The sequence below is a fragment of the Plasmopara halstedii genome (genome assembly GCF_900000015.1).
Source record: "Plasmopara halstedii genome assembly, contig: Scaffold_2547, whole genome shotgun sequence".
Taxonomy (NCBI): Eukaryota; Oomycota; class Peronosporomycetes; order Peronosporales; family Peronosporaceae; genus Plasmopara; species Plasmopara halstedii.
Window position 1 is genome coordinate 232,623 of NW_020189454.1, and position 7,563 is coordinate 240,185.

The window sequence follows — 7,563 nt, forward strand, 5'->3', positions numbered from 1 at the left end:
GAGGGAATTACATTGCATACCAGGCAAATTGTAAAACAACGGACCATCAGAACTTGTTGATGATAAAAGCGAATTAGCGAAGAAGGGTTATCAATGTTGTTGAAGATACGTCTCGTCGTGCAGAATAGTGGTGCCAAGGAGGCGTTTCGACGAGCAAACGCCAACCAAAAGATATCAATATTACCGGTGTGGACAGGCTGATTGCGCAAGTTGTGGTTTCGTAGGTTAGCCAAGTATTCAGTGAAGTATCTAGAAAGGAGGATATCCATAAGCGTATCAAAACTACAAAAATCCGGTAAAGAATCCAGTCTAAATAGGCTCAGAGGTAGCATATTGAACTAGAGACCTTTAATATATTTACTTTGCACTTTGCCAACACATACGCACTTACCATATCATCAGGTTATGAGTCCAAATTCCGCCTTCTCTGCCTCAGACGTCGAAATCGCCTTCGCCATGGACGCTGCCACCACCACTACCCCTCGCATCAACAAGTTCGACGAAACGAATTTTCATACTTGGAAGTTTAATATGCAAATGGTTCTAAAGGAGCGAGATCTGTGGGATGTCATACGTAGGGAGATCAAGAGGGAGAGTCTGACAACTTCGCTAGACCAGTCGTCGTACAAGCGCAAGTCAAGGAAAGTGCTTGCAATCATTTGATTGGCACTTGAGGACTTGCAACTGCCTTTAGTGCGGTCGACATGTGGAAGGTACGATTCATGGCCGCGCCTTGAAGGTCCCTATGAGAAGAAGAGCCTTTCAAACAAGCTCCTTCTTCGTCGTCGTTTCTTTACGGCCAGGTTGGATGGAGGTGATGCTGTGCTCACGCACATCAACAAGTTGAAGACTTTGGCGGAGCAGCTAGATGCGGTGGGCGCGCCGGTCACTGAGGATGACCTGGTTATCAGGCTTCTTGGAAGTTTAAGTGACTCGCTTGCGCTCCCCATTACAGCTTTGGAGTCAAGATCGGACTCGCTATCGTGGGAGCTTGTGACATCAAGGCTTCTACATGGGTGGTACTCGCTAGGTCAAGGCCAAGCATTCGAGATGGCAGACGGCGGGTGGTGGACGGCATTGGGACGTCCTTCCGATACGAAAACCTCCAGTGCCTGTCACAATTGTGGAGAGCATGGATATTGTCTTGCGAAGTGTCCAGCACGCATCCGTGACAACACAGAACCTCAGCAACCGCAGCGTGCAAATGTTGCTCAAAGTGAGGACTACTCGGGTGATTATCTTTTTTTTCGTGAGTGGAAATAAATGCGCTAATAAATCAGGCTGCATATGGCTGGTCGAATCGGGCGCGGCACACCATATGACGTACTCAAAGAGTACATGAATAATTACAAGTTCCAGTCTCCGGTTGACGTCCACCTTGCGGACGATGGCATCGTTCAAGCGATGGGCACAGGAAACATTGTAATGACAATAACAACGCCGTAAGGGCAGAAAAAGGTGTGCTGACTATGGTATGGCATATTTTGAAGCTTTGCCGCAATTTTTATTCCGTCGGACGCTTTACTAAAGACGTTCGCCCGGTCACTTTCGAGCTTGATGGATGCTTTGCGGAGGCAAAGGGGTTGCACTGGAAACTTGGTATGCGCGAAGGAAAAGGCCTGTTCGAGCTATGTATGAAGCCAATCTATGTGTAAGAAGCCAATGCGACAAGATTGTCGGAATACTATGGCGACGCCACGTCGAACCTCTGGCGCCTTCGACTTGGACACTTTGGCTATTCAGGTCTTGGTGGTATTGTCAAAAAACATTTCGGGGATTGGTATTGGACTTGCATCTGTGAAGCAGTGAGAGGTATGCTAGGGCTGTGTGCTCGGTAAACAGACTCGTGCAGGCTCTCAGTCAACGTCTCTCCAGTGTGCTGCCAGGCTCTTGGAAGTCATTTACAGTGACGTGTGTGGTCCAATGCAGTCTTTGGCATTTAGTACTTTGTCACATTTATTTATGATTACTTGTATTTTATTATGGTGTGTTTACTTCGAAACAAGTCAGAAGTTGCCAGCACCTTTGCTGATCTTGTTGCCTTCGCCGTGGTGGGGTGTGCTCGTTGCATGCTTGAGCTTGCAAAATTGCCATATACTTACTGGGGTGAACCTGTCATGACTGCAAACTTTCTGCGAAATCGATGCCCGACGCGCACTAACTCGTCTGAAGATTCACCATACCAAGTCTGGACTGGGAGGAAGCCGGTATTGGCAAACCTAAAAGTATTTGGTTGTCATGCATTTGTGACGGTTCCAAAACAAGAGCGGGCAAACTTGATGCCCGCGCAAAACTATGTCGGTATGTTGGCTAATCAGAACATGAAGAGGCTTATGGGCTCGAAGATCTCGAGACTAATCGCGCTGTATCAGTCGCGACGCCAAATTTCTCGAAAATGTTTTTGATAATGTAGGTCGAGATTACTCTCACGATCAAGTTGCTATTGATGTTGAGCCAACAACAGATAAAGATGTTCTACCAGATGCTGTTGACCAAGAGGAATATACGATGGTTCATGGAGACACTGAGGATACCAACAGTAAAAGAAATGAGCGTACCCAGTCTTCAGAGGGTGCTATCGACTTTCCGAACGCAACGAGATTTTCCAGCGCGACAAGTTTTAAGGCCAAATTAGGTCCGAAAACAAACCTCTCCAGCAAACACAATCGCTATAATCGGCATCAGAAGCCCCGGAAGGAAAGCGAACGATCCAGTGCAACAAGAATCAAGGGATTGATGAATTATCTGCCACAGCGCAAGAGTTTAAAGCTGCTTTTGTCGTGGATTCAGTGGGAGAAATGCCGTTCAGATTTAAGACGGCTATGGAATCCAGCAAATGAACCATGCCTGTGGTAAAGATTTGGAGTCACTACACAAGAACAAGACATGGGAGCTTGTGCCGCTTCCACATATGCGCAAAACGACCGGCAACAAATGGTATTTTCGAATCAAGATGGTGATATCGAGCGATACAAGTCACGCTGGATAGGTAAAGGATTCGCGCAGAAATACGGCATTCACTACGAAGAGACATTCGCGCCTGTGGCCAATTTACGTCAATTAGGATCTTGCTGAGCTTGCGTGCAAAGTACTGCTTGACAATTCATCAGATGGATGTCAAGACAGTTTTTTAGCGGAGAGCTTGATGAAGACATCTTCAAGCCTTAACTAGGGGGATACGTTTGTGTAAGTCACCCCGACCATGTTTGCAAGTTGAAGCAGTCACTGTATGGATTTTAGCAACCTCCACGCATGTGGAACAAGACAATTGATGACTGGATGCAGCTTCTGGAGTTCAACAAGTGTGAATCAGAATATTGCGTCTACATGAAGCGTTCAGACGAGAATATGATTTTCGTGGCACTTTACGTTAACGATTTGATTCTTCAAGCAGCAGTCTCAAAATGTTCGAAGAAACAAAATATGCACTTGGCGACCGATTTGAGATGACGGATATACGTCAGCTTAAATACTTTCTCGAAATGGAAATTGAGCAAAATACAAAATCAGGAATAGTCTCGATGCGGCAGACAAAGTTTGCAAATGATGTTTTGAAAAAGCTCACGATAGAGCACTGCAAACCCGTCCTCACACCCCCAAGATCCAGATTTCAAGCTTACAAGAATTATGTGTGAAGATGGCTGCAAGCATGACGATACTATGGTCAACGTACCATATCAAAACGCCGTTGGTTGATTCATGTACTTGATAATTGGCACACGATCAGACTTGGCGGCAGCAGTGGGAGTTTTAAGTCAGTTCGTGGCGGACCCATGCCCAGCCCATTGACAGGCTTTAAAGCGAAGTTTTCAATATATTCAAGGCACAAAGACTTTTGGCATTAGGTTTTAAGATATATACACGTGTGGACTACTAGGTTTTTCAGATGTTGACTGGGCAGGGAATGTGAAATCAAGAAAAAGCACAAGAAGCTACGCTTTCGTGATGAATGGCGGTACAATAAGTTAAAGAAGCAAGAAACCGCGAACGGTTGCTTTATCATCTACGAAAGCTGAGTACATGGCACTTTCAAAAGGAAAGCATGTCGCAAATTGGCTTAAGGTGTTTCTTTGCGTACTCATTGAACTAGAAACAAGTGATGCAGTCAAGATTTTTGAAGACAATTAAGGCTCTATTGCGCTTGCAAAGAACCCCAAGGTTCACAAGCGCACAAAGCACATCGACATTTGTTACCATTGTTACCATTTTAAAGGTTGAAGACGGCCAAGTTATTCTCAAGGACATATCGACGCCGGACATGTTATATAATGACCAAGGGTATTACCGCAAGTTAATCGAGCAGCAATCACATTTGCAAGCAAGCTTGATAACACTCAATGTGTATGAACTCGCAAAAGAAAACATGCCGAATTTAATGTCACGTTTGTATCGATCGTCAAGTTGATTGAAGATGTCTGTCTGATCACGAATTGTTTCAGATTTGGCATGGTGAATGCAGCGGGGCTACCATCGCTAAAGGAAGCTTGCTTATGGTCGGTGACCTTTCGTCCTATCCTTAACACCAGTATGAGTGTAGCCGATCGCAATTTGCTTACTCCAAAAGTAATTTTTACCTTAACCAAAGGCCAATTAAATCTTCTGTTTAAAGCGTACACTGTGAATTTCAGTTTTATTTGCGGCGAAGCCGCCTATATTCAAATCTATAGGCTGTGCTATCTATATAGCAGAACCAAATTAAATGTATAACTACTAGCAGTCCAGACACGTACTGACTTCTTCTTTCAGTGTGGCTACACCATAATGCGGTCACAGCAGCTTCTGTAACACACACCATTGTGCGGTCACACCATCGTGATGACCCACACCCTTCATACCAGGGCACGTGTAGTCGCGTTACAGTGAATGCTTTTGTTCAGCTGATCTGACTTTTCTTCGTCGGCAAATGTCTTAACCTGCGGCCGTTTGTTTCCATGTTATCTTGATAGAAAACAGGTGCTACACTCTGACATGGCGTTTGAGGCCAAGCATGTATCATAATCAATGGCAAGGATAAGGTGCTAGCCCAAACCAAGATACTGGACGGATCCGCTTGCGGTGCTGCCTGCTCCTACAAATTCATTATCAATGATTCTTGTCGTGAGACATAAATATTTGACGCTTTCGGTTCATGAAGTTGACATCGGACCCTTGATATATGTGTGCACCCGCTGCCTTACATGTGTCGTCTTTGCCATCGGACGTGAGAGAAATCTAGTGACTGTTTGCTACCATACGGACATTCGGCACACAGTGTTTCTGTTTATTTGCCTGATCATCGAAATTGCTTTGGTTGAGTGCTGTGTCTTGTATCAAGTGTCCTTGCACAGTTTCTTTTGTAAGCATGCCAAAGATTTCACTAAGTGTTAGCCCGATTATACTCCATGTAACATGCTTCCTTCTGCTCACAGTCGAGCACGAACTTTTTTTGAATCATTTACCTGATGCAATCGCTTGATTTTTTTATGACACACAATGAGCGCGAAATCTCCACACTCATACCCCGTCTCACAAACTTGCTAATATATAGCAATCTCTAATCGAGTCTGGGATATATAAAATGTCGACTATTGAAATCCCCTTTCCACCCAAACCAGTCAATTTCACGAAGCTGTTTTCGTTGACAAGTATCATTTTGCCGTCTGCAACTGCTACTTTTATACTTGTCCTTATAATCTTGATTCAAGCAAGACCTCGCTGTGCGAGGCCATCTAAGATTTAACGCTACTGTCGACCAGCCATTCTGCAGATAGTCCTTTGCCCACTACACAAACCGCATCATCATTGCTGAGTTGCTTTCTGGCGGGCAGTTCCACTTCATGTGATTATCATGGTCGCAACTGTAACACTTGTCTCGTAATGTGCCGTTATTTCGTGGAGGAAACCTTTTCAAACGTCGCCACGTCCACCTTTGATTATCTCAGCGTTCCCATTGACGTGAAAAACTTTCTCCGTTGCATCCTATCTGTGTAGCTTCTTTGATTCGTGAGCAGCTTTTAGACTGACTTTGATCAATGTAATGATGCTCGCCTTTTCCGCAATCGATGGAATTATTATCGTCTACGTCAAATTGCTGAGAAATACCGCCAGCCGGCGCGACCCGTCGACTGAATTTCATCGTCTGGAGACCCACCCACAACTAGCTTGTCAAACGCTTCACTTATCTTCCCCTCCACTATGTTAGCATCGCTTTCAATCTTGATGTCATGAAGTCGACGCGCCATCGTCACGCAATTGTGCAGTGTCGAGCGATCATTATAATCACGTAGATTTTCCATGTCTCCATATCACTCGTGGCCGACCGTATATCACTCAAAACATGGACTACCGAATTCTCTCTATGGATCTGCTTCCGCGATCAGCGATTTGCGATACAAGCAGGCCAATATAGCATCTACGTGATGAACTTGGTGATCCCAGTTTGATAGATTTTAAGTTTAATGTCGACCAAGGAGCGCTTAGAGCCGTAAAATGCGCAATATTACCCAATGCCTTGGCGCTGTCCACAAGCCATGTCGCCGTGTTATCGTTCTCATCCTCGATGGCAATGACAATTCTCAAAAAAATGTTCACTAGAATCATCCTCATATCAAACTTTTGGTAATAGTATTTATGAAGATTAAGAAGAATTTGGTGAATTTATTCGCCACTGTGATACGGACGTTGTAATAAAGAAATGCTTGGTTACGACTATCAATTGTTTGTTTTATTGATAAAACACAAAGTGTAAAAAGCTTTTTGTGATCCTATGTCTTCGTCTAATGTTGTCATATTTATACCAAATAACTCCGCCGATCTGGTCTGTAAACTATAAAAGGAACCAAGCGACGCAAGCTCAGACAAGGAAATTCTCAGTGAAACTAAAGAATTGTGAAATTAGTCTTTTTCTTTCAAGGATTTGATCTCTCAATCGAAAAAGTTCAGCCTCTGGACACCAGGCTAATCTGAATCCACTATTTCCTCAAAACAAATGTAATCTTATGCATGTGAAGTTGGAATATACCGCTCAACATCGTTCTTCGAAAGTTTTGAGCAGCGTGATCTCAACAAAAAGATTAAACAACAGAACAAAAAGTTCAGTATTTTCTGTGCGGAGCGAAGAAATGCTGTCCGTGTCTTGTAAAATATATTAAACTTGCCATTGATCATGTATTTCTGCACCTCGATGAACAAGGAGAGCACAAGGATCTCGCTGAAGACCAAAAACCACTTTGCCCAAGGCAAGGAGCTATCTGCCTAGAGTCGATGTTTTATTTTATCTCAAAGCGATTTAAGCTCTAAGGGATTACGTGACGTCATAGACGGCCTTCCATGCAGAAGACTTGCTATAGCAAGTGCCAAGTGACTGCGGAGTATACAAAGAAAACTTAATCAATATGGAGATGCGCACCACAGACACTTTGATGCTACATACAGACCTCTTTGTACCATATGTTAAACAATGCAGTTTAGGCAAAAAGGGACACACAAACTGAAACAAAAAGGGTACACTTAATTGAAAGGGGGGGGTTAAGGCTATGTTTAACTTAACAGCTGTCAAATAAGACAGCTGGACTTCTCAAAAGG